At 41.6% G+C, this 14,628-nt stretch overlaps 1 long non-coding RNA gene across 1 annotated transcript in view; it reads left to right on the plus strand.

Moving 5' to 3' along the window:
• The window catches only part of LOC116880695, a 17,273-nt gene extending 3,087 nt beyond the window's left edge, over positions 1–14,186 (plus strand). Inside the window, exons 2-5 of the long non-coding RNA XR_004385251.1 lie at positions 542–578; positions 6,399–6,500; positions 12,897–12,953; positions 14,099–14,186. This is a non-coding gene — a long non-coding RNA (uncharacterized LOC116880695). The remainder of the gene's footprint in view (positions 1–541; positions 579–6,398; positions 6,501–12,896; positions 12,954–14,098) is intronic.
• Positions 14,187–14,628: the final 442 nt, after the last annotated feature.

Consider the following 14,628-nt stretch of genomic DNA (forward strand, 5'->3'; position numbering starts at 1 on the left):
CCATTTCTTTATCAAGTGGGAGTCACAATCCTACACCTAATGAGGGTTTCCGATGAAACCCTCAACATGTGTGTGTACAGCCTAGCCCTGGAGCAAGGGAGGGACTGGGCATGTCTTCCAACAAGCCCACCAGAACACACTTGAAGTTCGATTAGTTCTGGTGAGGAGGAGGCAGGCATAATGGGGAACAATGGGGTATCTCAGTAACGGTGTTAGAATTGGTTACGGAATTTGGGCTTATGCGACCGTGGAAAGCGTTCAAGAAGGCGAAGCCTGGCACTGTATTGGATGGTGTCAAGACCTGGGGATGATTCTGTGATTGGGTATCTTTAATCCTTAGAAGTAGTGAACGCTAGTTGGAGGTTAAAGCCATAACTGATGGAGAAGCAGCTTGTAGTAGACAGTTTTGGTCATTTTTGTAGTTTAAGCAATGTTCCTGATCTGTGTTCAGACAAGATTGTGGAGTGGTCTTGTTTTTGTCTTGACCATGGTGATTGAATGGCTTTGATGTTATTCTGTGAAATCTTTTTTTAGTCCACAGAAGGTGGTGGTCCGAAGGAGCTCATAGCAACATCAAGGTCAGTATCTAGAGGTCAGAGCTCTTTTCCTTGGTGCTAAGTAAATGATAGTTAAGTCACTAGAATGTTGAGTAGGAAGTCTTAGATTTGAATCCTGATTGCTACTTGTAACTTTGGACCTGCCACTTCTTAGCTTCTTCAAGTGCGCATTTATGAAGCTCTTGTCATGAGTATGAAATAGGGAGGCATGGGTGTTGGTTGGAGAGAAGGTACACAAAAATGAAGAGAACACAGTTTCTTAGGAAGACATTATATTTTAAAATTGCAGTACACTGTACTAAGTGCTAAATTAGGGGCACATTAGAAGTGGGATGGGCAGGGAGAGCAGCCGATTGTCCAAGGAGTGTTGGTCCAGAAGGGAGAGGTAGAAATCTGATGACTTTCCAAGATCACAAGAGAGAAGAAATGAAATAACTTATGCAAAAATGCTTTTCAGAATTGTAAAGCGCAGCATAATCTCATTCTCCCACTAAAATATCTATTTTTCATGCTAGCCATATCCACTTCCTAATGGTTTTAGCCCACTTAGACCCTCTTGTTGAAATAGGAGGAAAATGACCACTTCAGGTGATTGGCCTATAAAATCAAGCAGGTCAAGGTCATGTCCCAAGTCTCAGTATCTTAAAACAACAAAGGCATATCTCTTGATTTTCCTGTCCATCTTCAGTCACTGGAAAACTTTACTCCTTATCACTTCTACTCATGGATGCAGATTGATGAAGCCATCATCTTAAGATCATCACTGGCATCAAGGCAGAGAAAACAGAATATGGTGAATCTGATACCAGCTTTTACAGATTTCCCCCTGGAAATGATACATACCACTTCTGCTCACATTTGATTGGCCCAAACAAGCCACAGGGCCATGTGAAAAAGTGAAATCCCATCATAGACTCAGAAAGAGGAAGTAATGTCAGCAATTAGCTCTAATGCTGTCCTTGTCCCCAAGGCCGTGATTTCTCATGAAAATCAATAGAAAGGAAAAGGCATTTAAGAGATGCTCTGTCTTATGGGCAGGAACAATTAGCAGTCAATGTACTTCCATACTTTGCTGTCCCTGCTCTTACACATGGAGAGAGCCAGGCCTTCTTAATTTACTCTCCACTGCATATCTCAATGTGATCATTTTTGTTATGCGAGCCTTTTTCCTCCTCCGCCCCAAATAATATAAAGTGCTTGAGTGTGTACCAACTCTCAGTTGGAATCTGTCACTCTACTAGGTGCTGAGGATGAAACAAAAAAAGTTAACACACCCTAGTTAATTACCAAAGAAATGGTCATTTATTTTTTAGGAAAGATGAAAATATATGAAAGGAGTAAAAATGATTCAAAACAAAGTCTATGGATATCATCACAGACCAGTAATTGTTATTCACCTACTGCTGTTGTTGCCCCTCATGGGTTCCCACTCAAGCCTTCTTCCCTTAAAGACAGAAATCAAAAATAGTCTAGGCATGAAAGGAGGAGGGTCCATTGATTGGGCATAATCTCCCTGGCCGTGTTTCTGAAACATGAGTCACCTGGTCTCCAGGAGGATTTTGAATTTTTGTGTTTTCAGTTCAGTGAACCTAGAAATTTTAATGTAAGCATATTCTGAAATTGACACTTGAAATCACGTGCATTTGTATTTCTGCTTATGATCACATTGGGTCCAACAAGAAGTACTTTAATAATGTCAGACTCAAGAGAAAAGAAGTGAACTAAATATATAAATGATATGCCCAAGCTAAGTAGAGACCAGACTATGTCCTATCATGTTGTTCAAAATGTTTTCATAGTATTCTGGGAAAAAGTGTGGGAGAATTGGGTCATTACGTGATATGTGAATAGATATACCGAATTCAGAAGAACCCATGCTGTACAGGGCAGTGCCATAGAAAAGTGGCAAAACCAAAACAGAATCTTTTAAGTGGAAAGTAGCTTTTTCACTTCTGGTAAAATCAGCAGAGTAAGATGTGATGAAATGACCTTCATTATACCCATTACTACTTAGCAGGTGATTGTCAGTACTGTGCTGATAAAAGTCTAATTATACAATTCCAAGCACAAATTGTTGAAAAGGAATGTAATCCGATCATATAACCTTGATCAATAACATGCCAAAACAGACCTGAATAAGTTTTATATATCCGAGAAATTCATAACCTGACTTCAGTCCTTGGCTTCTTGACCTCTGTTATCTTGGATGCTGTAGAACAAATTCCTTCTTGAAATCTTTTCTCCTGTTGGGGTCCATGACACATTTGTATCTTTCTACCACCCTAAGAGCTCCTTCTCAGCTTCCTTGGCGGGCTTGCTTCTCAAACTGTACTATACGTCCACTTCCTCAGATCTTCTCCGCATTCAGTCACATCCTCACTTGTGACTCAACTACCAAGACAGCCATCACCGCCAAATCTCAAGCTCATCCGCTGCTCTTGAACTTGACACCCAGAGTTTCCACCTGCTATTTTAAAGAGCCACTGCATAGATTTAAATGTCCAAAACAGATATTCTCTTCTTGTAAATCTTAACAAAGGGACTAAGGATTTCCCTAATCAGTCAGAAATCCTGGCTCTTTCCCTTTGGTGTTTCAAGTTATGGTAACCCTTTTGATGTGCTGGGATGGTTCAGAATAAGCTAAGTGTTAGAAATGGACAATAATGGCCCTCAAGAAGAAATCCACCATAATGGTGATAGTGTTGGTAGAGGTGGAGGGAAAGGGATGGGCTGGAAAGCCAGGCCAATGCCAGGGCCTGCCTGATCTTAGGGGAAGGTCAACTGAGAGCAAAGTAATGGTGTTATATCCTGTTCTCACTCACCATCTTGGACCCTGGGGTTCCTTAAGAAAAATGGTTGTTTTTCTGTACATGAAAATATTTGTCACTTGAGTTGTAATTGGGTCTGTGCAGTGGCTGGAGGTCCTTAGGTGTGACAGCTGGTTGTACTGTTTTCTGTACCAGCCTCACAAAAACAGAAGTGAGAAACTTAGGCAGTCAGATCAGACTTCTCAATTTTTTTTTTCAGCGTAACAGAAGTAAACAAGACTGACTCATTTGGACAAAGTATGCATGCAAGGGGTCTTACTTTCCAAGGAAGGGAGCGCTCAGAGAATAATGAATGGGTTTCTCGTAAATCAAATTTCCTTTATTTATGTGGTAACTTAAGCATGGCTTTATTTTCAGTCATAGCAGGTGAAATAGGGTATATGTGAAAGCTTCTAGAACACAGTCTGACAGTTGGTGGGTATTCAGTGATGTTTGGATTTGAATCTAAATCTTGTTTAATAAGACACACATCCTACCATGTTTGAGAAATTATAGGGAAGAACCTGGTGACTGCTTCCAGTTGGCATTTCCTTTTGTGACCCCACAGAGCAACTGCCATCTTCCTCTCTTAAGAGAAGTCAGTCCCATGTTTAATGAGGTTGGATATGGGAAGGATTTGGAGTCAGCAGAGTCAGTTAAATTCATGCATGTGTGACTCCATGTTTCTAGGATTATTCTTCCTCCTGTGTCCAGCTTCTTCCCCCAGGCCCCCATAGTTTCTCATCTACATTGCTGCAACAGAATCTTACTCAAGCACTCCACCTCTACTCTTTATTCTACACATAGCAACAAAGCACGATCATCTTAAGATAGATGAAGGATCACGCCATCTTCTTGCCTGAAACCCTTCATTGGCTTCCCCATTGAATTCTGAACAAAGCTCACCCTCCTTGCTGTACCCTGCAAGGCCCCAAATGATCTGGCCACTATCCATCTCTGTGCCCTTGAACTCCTTCCTACCATCAGGGTTATCACACGTCTCTTTTAGGTGTTAACTTGAATGTCATCCTAGGGAAGTCCTCTCTGAGCATCCTGCCACACTAGTAAAGTGTGTTCTCTTCTGCTATGCTCCAATTCAACAGATTCTTGTTTAAGACTTCACATTCTGTATTACTTTATTTATTTGTATGTTTCCCTTTTTTGGTCATCTATTCCTTGCACTGGAATTGTAAGCATAGAACCATGACTGACTCATGCAAGACTGTCCACATCTACAGCAGTGGTGGGAACTCAGTAAATCTTTGTCAGATGAATGAATTGAGATGATTTTGTTCAGTGCTCCCAAGTTGTGAAACTGTACACAAAATCTGCCCTTGTGAATCACAGAGAATAATTATCTGATATATTTACTTTTCTAAGGGACTGAGTTTATGACTACATGCTTTCTTCCTGAATCACTTAAAAGAAATATGTACCAGAGTACTCAGCAAACTGTGGTTACAAACAATATTCAAACATATTATGTAATAATGACAGAAATGAAAAGGTTTTATTCATAAAACCAGTCTAAAATGTGTAACTTCAAAACTAATTGTAATTCTATCTGAAATGTTATTCTTTACCAGAAAAAGAGGGGGGAAAATGTTCATTCCCACCAGTAATCAAATATACTCATCCTAGGATAAAAATTAAAATGTCATCTTCCACATTCAAAATAGGCAAAGGTTTTATTTTTAAGATAAAATTCATCTGACCAGTCTGAGGCAAAAGGAACACATTGTTGTACACTGTTGGTGAAAAGTCAATGGCTAAAGTTCTTTTTTTTTTTTTTTTTTTTTTTTTTCAGAAAAATCATTTAATAAAATGCACTAAAATTATTAATGTTTTAGATCCACATTATCTGCCCAGCAAGTTCTATTCATAAAATAATAATAAATTGATAGAGAAATTTAGCTCCTTGGATTTTTACAAGGTTGTTCATAATTTGAAAAGTCCCAAATATATAACACTATGCAACTATTACTATGTTGTTTGAATAAAATAATAGAGGAATAGTGCATATATATAATGGTGTATATAGAAAGGCTAGTACAGTGTGTATACATATGTGTGTGTATAAGTATATATATATTTAATATATATTTATTACATATATAAATTTAATTTATATATATTTATTTGCACGGAATATATATTTATATATTTAATTATATATATTTAAATACATGGAAAATTTTTTATACTATAGCATTGAGACAAAAAGGAAATTAAAAGGAGTATATTATAATTTTCTGTAAAAAAATGTAAGTATACATGTGAATGTAGAGAAAAAAGCCCATAACATAACATACCAAGGTTTATAGCAATTATCTCTGAATGATAGGATTACTAACAATTTTTATTATGTATTCAGTATCACAGATGGTGTAATTTTCTGTATTCTCCACATTTTTAACAACGAGCACGTACTCTTGTAATCAGAATTTATTTTTTAAAGAATTTATTGAAAAAGAAATGAGAGGGAAATTATTTTAAAAAAACAAAACATGCAAAAATCACCTACATTTGTTACAAAGCTTTATGAAAAAAAAAAGCCCTCAGAACTCTCAAAAGTTGATTCCTTTCCAAGAAGTACTATAGCTTCAGAGTTGAATCAGCAACCACAGGGCAAACTGACATCCTAGGCCTGTCGCAGGTGACCCAAGATAAGACAGGATGGAAGCCAACTCCTGACAGGCAATCAAGAGTTCTTTCTCCAGAAAAGTTCCTCAAGAATGAGAACTACCTATTGTCAAATGAATGGAGCAGCCAGGGTGAACTTTCAGGTTGCCCAGGTCAACCTCTTGAAAACCAGAAGCACACAACAGTGGAGACTCCAAGAATGTGAAACCCTCTAGTCCACACTTTTAAGTCTACCCGTAAGACAACTGAAGCCAAAGTGAGTGACTGTGTTATTCTTCCCACACTGTATTTGCTGTTTGGTAGTGCTGTGCTCACAGAGAGGTGGGAAGGATCCTCCTGGGAATTCCCACCCTGCTGCTGAAGGTCCTTCCTCCATTATTTTTTTAGACAGAAAATGAATGGAGTTTTTAAGGGGGAGTGTAGAAGGTAGTTAAGAAGTTTAAGAAGGAGCTGCCAGCAGGAGAGCCTCCCACCCATGCCTGTGCCCCAGGCGGTAAAGTGTACTGTCTTATCTTTCTAGTTTGAGGCTGCTCCCAGGTCCCTCAGGTCTTACCACGGTGACCTCCAGGCCGTTGCACTCCAGAGGTTACAAAAACAGGGTAGTCGCACCACCTTGGCTGACACTGATGGGGGGCCGCACCCATGGGTATCTTCAAATGAAAGGAGATATAAAAAAGTTGTCTTGCCAGCATTCACACCAATCCTGAGCTCCTGGATTATGGTTTACTTTATTTCTTCCCACCATAACTCTGATAATAGATGTGTAAAGTGCGGAAAGGTAATCAGAGCAAGTATGCAGAACTAAGCAGAACTCTTGTTGTTTTTTAAGATTGTATTTATTTATTAGAGAGAGGGAGGGAGAGAGAGAGAGCACGAGCAGGGGTGGCAGGGAGAAAGAGCAGAGGGAGAGGGAGAAGTAGATTTCCCACTGAGCAGGAAGCCCAATGTGGGCCAGGGCTCCATCCGGGGACTTTGGGATCATAACCTGAGCCCGAGTCAGATGCATAACCGACTGAGCCACCTAGGTGCTCTGCAGAAATCTCTGTTAAGGGTTTTATTTTTGTTTTTGTTTTCTCTTTTTAATTTCCCTTTTGCAAATATCTGCTGCCCCACTATATTCCCTATCTAGTGTTCCACTTCTCACACCAGCCAGACCCAGGCTTCATCCTTGACTCCTCTCTCTAATACATTCCCTCCACAAATGCTTATTCACACCTTTTACCGTGCTTTATTCATTCAACAGGAATGTACTGAGGGAGTTCTGGTTTCAGCTCCAATGTGTAAAGAGCTTGCAAGTCATCACTCCCATCCTTAGAGCAAAAACAGCTGAACAAGCTGAAAATGTCTTCTCTTGAACCCAGCGGAGATGGAGGTCAGAGGGCGGAGCTACATCCCACAGTCTGGAGAGACATGCCAATCCAGAGTTGCAACCAAGATCTTATCTGTAAGGAAGACACTAGAGCCATAAACTGGTGGGAACACTTAACTGACCGTTCGGATAAATTCCTGGAAGCCCGGTATAGTCTGGCCTGAGAGTAAGAAATTCCTGGTATCTGCCCCATTTGGGGGGGGGGTTATCTCCAAAAACCTCACCAGGTTTTCAGGATGAAGAGCCAAAAATGATCCCCATATGGCTCTGGCAGAGGAAGGGGAATATTTACCATTTAAAATTATGCCTAGGGGCATTTGGATGGCTCAGTCGGTTAAGTGTCTGATTTCAGCTCCTGGCTCCTGGGATCAGAGCCCAGCATCAGCACACTCAGCAGGGAGTCTGCTTCTCCCTCTCCTTTTCCCTCTCCCTCTGTCCCTCCCTCCACTTGTGCTCTCTTTCTCTCTCTCAAATATGTAAATTAAAAAAAATATGTCCAGAGCATTCTTTAACAAAGGCCTATTTTATAAGGGAAGGGACTGTCCTACCTGGAGAAGGGCATTTCCCTGCTTCCAGCCCCCTCTAGCCTTCCTGTCTCACCTGAGGGAAGGAAAAAAAAACTTAATACTTGCAATGGTCACAGCCTAGGAACACAGGTCCACTAAAGGACTGATGATATTTAATTGCAAGATTACATAAGAGCATTTCCCTTTGCCCACACTTGACCAGCACCAGCAGAGCTCCAGTAAAACCGAAGTGGATCGTAACTGAAAGAGCTGTAAGGCACAGACCCTATATACTTTGAGGCCTCTGGCACCTGCAGCTATAACAGAGATTAAAGACCGCCTAAAACCCTAGCTGGATTAACAGGAAAGCTCTTACCAAAGGCCTGTTGATGTCAGTTCCTATTACCTGACACATCACATATGATTTTCAGCAAAAAAATTGCAAAGCATGTTAAAAGGCAAGCAAAAACACAATCTGAAGCACATCAGAACCAGATGCAAGTATGGCAGAGATATTGGAATTATTGGGCCAGCAATTTAAAATACTTACAATAAATATTTTAAGAGCTATTTGGGGAAAAGTAGACAACTTATAAGAACAGTTGAGTCAGGAAAGCAGCAAGATGGAAACTCTAAGAAAGCACTGGAAGGAAATGCTAGAAATAAAAAACACTGTAACAGAAATGAAGAGTGCCTTTGATGGACTCCACAATAAACTGAACATGGCCAAGAAAAGAACCATTGCACTTAAAGGCAGATCCGAATGTACTGATTGCCTCTGTGTGTTAGACACTGCGTTGGGCAATGATGAACAAGACAAGTGGCCTGTGTCCTCCTAGAGGTGCCCTGCTTACTGCAAGCAGAGAGTTCAGAATACCTCCATTCATCTCGAGTCTGTCCTATCCTTCCCATCTTTGCCATCTGCTGCCCTCCCCATTCTGGCCTTTGCCTTTTTGAAATCTCCCAGATGACTTGGACTTTCACATTTGGTCTTCTTACTTTTCAATCCTGCTCCATTCCTATTAATTCTTGGCCCTATCGCCAGAAAAAAATCAATCTCAAATATAAAACTGGTTGCTTTCTCTCTAGTGTAGTGATTGTAGGTTGCTGTTGGAATAAAGTCCAAATACAGTTTCAACTTTTACCACTCTATACCTAGAGTTTCATATATATAATGTAGTGTTCTGATCTGCAAAGTTCCCTCCACTTAGTGGAATGTCCCTCCTCTTCCCTTTTTTGCTTTGCCAAGGCATCTCGTTTATCCTTCAAGATCCAGTTCAGGAATCAGTGGCTACAAGGAAACTTTCCTTCCTCTCCCCATGTATCAGTTAGGTACCTTTTCTGTTGACCATAGCACTTACCACTCTGTATCATAATCCTCTGTTTTCTTGACTGTTCTACCCTGGACTAGGCTGTAGTTCTTTAAGGATAGGGGTCATGTCTTAATAGGCCATGTTTTCCAAACACCTACTATTTGGGGCTATCAAGGCAACCAGTAAACATCTGATGGATGAATGAGTGAATGCAGAAAGTTTTACAGCAGGAAAGAAATAGGTAAATACAAGAAACCAAACTACAATAGGCATTTGGCTTAAAAACCCACTTCCAGGGTGTTTTAGTGAGGATTCCTGGTTACAAATAATACAAGTTGACTCTGGTTCACTTAAGCAGAGATGGAATTTTCTAGAGGGTTATGAGCTCACAGACTCAATAGGAAGCCTGCAGTCATGGAAAAGACCAAGCCAAGAACTTGGCACAGGCATGGTCCGCTGAGAACTGAGGCTGGCGTAACTGTCTTGGCACATTGGCTGCAGTGTTCCTCTACTGCCACAGCCACTGCCACAATCACAAATTGATGACTTAGTACCTCTTTCAAGATTCAGAGTCTCAGAGGGAGAATCTGACTTGTCACACTTGGGTGAGGTGTCCGTAATGCAGTTTTGGGGGATGGGAAAAGGGAATAGCTTCTCTTCAGTTTCATAGGAATGGTGTTCCCATGCTGAGTAGCTCAGGTGACAAAATGGCGACTGCAGATTTTTCTGGAAAGCTACATGTCATAGCAAAGCTCGGGCTGTCATAACAAAGGACTACAAACTGGATGACTTACACTAACAGAAAATTATTTAACCTCACAATTCTGGAGGCTAGAAGTCGGAAATCAAGGTGTTGGCAGGGTTGGTTTCTTTTGAAAAATGCCCTTCTCTTGGCTTCTGGTGGTCACTGGCAATTCTTGGCATCATTTGGCCTCCAGATGCATCATTGTAAGAACACCAAGGAGTGCTCCCCCTGCGTGTCTGTGTTTCTGTGTCGCCTCTTCTTGCACGGACACCAGCCATATCGGGTTAGGGGGCCATCTACTCCAACATGACCTCATCTTAACTTACTACTTCTGCAATGACCCTGTTTCCAAATGAGGTTACATTCTGAGGCACTGAGTGTTAGGATTTCAACATGCCTTTTTGGAGGAGGACACAGTTCAACCCATCTTACATCTTCTACACCCATGTTTTCCTTCTATTCCATGGTTTACCAACCGCAGTGAAGGGGGTGTCTTCTGCCTGAGTAAAGGCAAAGGGTCAATTGTGAAGGATGTGATGTGAAAACATAATAAAAATGAATAAAAGATGGTTGCCTTTTGTTACCCACTTCGGCCAGCAGTTCTAAACATCAGGGATAAAATACTTCTCTCTCCAGAATCTATGTGTTGCTTCCAAATAATTTCCATATGTGGCAAAGATATGTCCACAAATTCTTCAATATTCCTCCCTTCAATATGTGGATCCCACTTTCTCCCTCCTGAGTGTGGGCTGGACTTAATGTTTTTGTTTGGTTCCCACATGATGTATTTACAGAGTTTGAATTCTGTCTTTAAATGAAAATTTATTATTTTTTTCATTGTTAGTTGTTTTAAAACTAAAGAAGGAATCAAGCAGACAAATACAAAGTTAAGTACAAACACAGAATTAGTTTTGGTAATTACTGAAAATAATTTTGTTGTTTATAGTTAAGGGAGTATAAAAAAAACGACGTCATAGTTGTCGAATATGCTAGGGAGTATGGCACTGCTTTTATGGCATTTGACCTTGAGACTCAGAATTTTCTGAGGCAGCATAAGGTCTCCAATGTGTAAAGAAGACAACATATTCTTTTTCATGGCTTTTTCTGATGTTAAGGAGTTAGATCCTATGAAGAATGAAGTCACATCCCTGCTTAAGCTGACGAAAAATTTGTCACACAAATTCAACAAAGGTTTCTTGTGTACCCACTGTGTGCCTGGAAGACATCTGTGAACAAAACAGACTCTTGCCTTGCTAGTAGAGGGAGACAGCAAACATGAAAACTACACAGTAGATTAGAAATAATGGGGGAGGAAGGAGAGCCAGGCACATTGGGGTAAAGTGGAGTGGGGCAGGTTATAGGATTGTGCTGGTAGTTGGGGACGGTCTCACTGAGAAGAGAGATGGGAGCAGAGACTTGGAGGAAGGGAGGAAGTTTGCCATGTACATAGCTGGAGAACATTCCCACGAAGGGACCAGCTAAGACAAGGCCCTGCGTGGATGTGTCCCTAGCCTGTTGCAGCGGAAACATGGAGACTGTAGGAGGAGAAGGAGAAGGGAGCAGAGGCTGCCCTTGGCGTGGGGTATACCTTGAGTGAGGCTGCTATCTTCTGAAGGAGAAAGCCTGAACTGCCAATATGCCAGCAGCTGGGGAACGAGGGCTTCAGACCTCCAGGGGCCCTGGACAGGACTCCTGGCAGCCCCCACAGAGCGGGATTTGTGGGGCTTGAGTGATTTCATGTGGACAGGGAATTAACAGGGAATCCTAGGTTAGCATATTGGGAGTTGTCCATGTAATTCCAAGGCTCTTGGTTGACCAATAGCAACAGAACACAAAGACACAAAATTGACATATAGCAGTTTTGCAAAGATCGGTCCAAGACAGGGACTAAAGATGACATTAAAGAAGGTGAAAGTCATGCACCAAGAAAGCTACAAAAGGCCCAGAGTATTTCCTGGCTACCTTTTTTTTTTTTTTTTTCTGTGTCTGAAAACCATGAGTGGATGGTAAACAATTAGTGAGAAAGAAGTGGATCTTACACTTGTCTGCTCGGGCTGCCATAACAAAATACTACAGACTGGGAGGATTACACGGCAGACATTTATTTTCCCGCAGTTTTGAAGGCGGCAAGTCCAAGATCAAGGTGTCGGTGGGTTTAGTTTCTGCTAAGACCCTTCTCCACGGCTTGTAGATACCATCTCCTCATTGTGTCCTGATGTGGTCTTTCCTCTGAGTGGCAGCATCGTTAGTGTCTCTTCCTCTACTTACAAGGACACCAGTCATATGGATTAGGGCCCCATCCTCATGACTTTGCTTAACCTTAATTATCCCTTAAAGGCCCTATCCCCCAATAGTCACATTTGGGGTTAGGGCTTCACTGTATAAATTTGGGGGGTACACAATTCAGTCCCTGACTATCATATTTCCTTGTGTTCTTTTAGGCATTTAATGCCATAACATTTTGGAGTTAAATGGGTTATTAGAAATACTCAAATTTCATTTTCTCTCAAAGTCAACATCCCTGGCAAACAGTTATTAATTGACTGGGGAACTGAATTTTTCTGGTTGGCAAGTCTGAAACATAGGATTAATAATGTATATCAGATCAAAGTACAGGGAGAGGAGCCGGGGGGCTGTTTAGGCAAGAATATTAAAATTCCAAGACAAAATTTACCTGTAGTAATGAAAGGGTGAAGCAACAACAATAGAAGTAGAAATGACAACACGTTAAAAGCAGGGCCCAGAAAGGTAAGCATAGCCCTGAGTTCGGGGCCAGGATCTTGGGGGCTGTCTAAAGCCCATACCCTGGCTTCCTGGGGAAGATGCCCCCCACCCATAGGAAGGGTGTGGGGTAATTCAGTAGTTGAGGGGTGGGTCAGGAACTGAATGAGCAGAGTCATAGGATATGGACAATTTCATGACTCTGGGGAAGGTGACCACATATTTTCTCTTCCAGACATGGACATTTCTTAGAGTGACAAGGATGCTCATAGTAATTGCGCCAAGACAACAGGTGCGTACCAGGAAACCGGGATGTAGGGTCACTCTGATATTTATGGCGTTATTGCCAGGGACAGCTCAGTGAATAAGCCTGGGTGTGGGCCCTGGGGATGTATGATCCTCCTGACCTCTGAGAAGTAAGATTCTTCATGGAGTTCCACCATCCTTCTGGGCCAAGCTGGGGCCCAGAGGGGGAGGAAGTTAATGAGACACACCCTTGAAATGTCAGTCTCTGTATTACTCTGGCAGCCCCAGAAAGGCCACCAGTACCCATTCCCCTCCTTCAACTTCCACACACTGAGTTTTAATTCTTCCCAAGCTTTCAGGTGTATATTTGAACTGTTCAGTAGTCAAAATTCAGTCTTACTATCGATTCATGTAGAATTGAAACTTGTCAGCAAATTCTGTGCCTTGAAAGTAGATTATACAAAGTGTCATTCCTCATAGGCCATAAAATAGAACCCAGAAAACAGAACTGAAAGACGATCATATTAAATGTTTAACTTTTTTAGTTTTAATTTTTATTAAAATTTTAATTTTAATTTTTAAAAAATAATCTCTACACCCAACACGGGGCTCGAATTCATGACCCGGAGATTAAGAGTCACACACTCTGCTGACTGAGCATCCCCCCCACCAGGCACCCCTCCTGTTAACTGTTAATAATCAGCACAAGAGTAACAAAAGCCACAGGCTCATCCCACAAGTGTTGAAATAGCTTCCTTGGCAGGGGATAACAGAGGTAAAACTCAACTGGGAGCAACTGTCAGAGGAAGGGAGGCCAAAGGTCATAGTGTTAGAAAATGTTATCAGCAACTGAAAACCTGGGAAAAGGGAGGCTGCTGCAGAGGAGTTCCTTCTCCTGTCCCCATCCCTCCCCATCACATATACATTTTTTTTTTTTAACCTTGCTGTTACAGCTTGAGTTTGTTTATATATTGATCCTCTTCCACAAATGCCCTAGGGTAGGACCACCATCCCGAGTCCCAGCAGCTGAATCATTACTGATCTCATTCAAACATTTCCCTCCTCTGTAAATAACTTAGCCATGGTCATGGGATGTAATCCTGGCCCATGAAGTGTTCCCAGTCAGCTAGGATGCTTCCCTATTAAAAGAGGCTTTGTGGAAACATACCCTCTCTTTTTTGCCTCTGGAAGTTCTGTGGTTGTGAAACCTGGAGCAGCTGCATCCATCTTGTGACCATGAGGAGAGCTAGTGGAGGAAAAGCAAGTGGCTGAGGATGGCAGCCAACGTAGAAAGGTAAGAAGTATTTAGACACCTGAATGAATTATTGAGTTGCTGAACTGTGCAACAGTGGTACAACCTTTCCTGTGGACTTTATTTCTTGAAACACAGCAATATAGTTGCTTTACAATTTGTGTCTGATACACTTGTAAAAGTTTGTGTAGGTCTATTTCTGCTCGTTTTTGAAGATTTTATTTATTCATCTGATACAGAGATAGGGAGAGAGAAAGAGCACCAGCTGTGGGGGAGAGGCAGAGGGAGAAGCAGACTCCCTGCTGAGCAGGGAGCCCCATGAAGGGCTCCATCCCAGGACCAGGAGATCATGATCTTCCTAGGACCCAGAGATCATGACCTGAGCCAAAGGCAGATGCTTAACCATTTGAGCCACCCAGGCACCCCTGCTCTTTCTTGTTTTTGCTGGCTTTTTCTCATGGAGACTTGT

Source organism: Lontra canadensis, unplaced genomic scaffold (assembly GCF_010015895.1).
Source record: "Lontra canadensis isolate GAN:19392208 unplaced genomic scaffold, GSC_riverotter_1.0 scaffold67, whole genome shotgun sequence".
NCBI lineage: Eukaryota > Metazoa > Chordata > Mammalia > Carnivora > Mustelidae > Lontra > Lontra canadensis.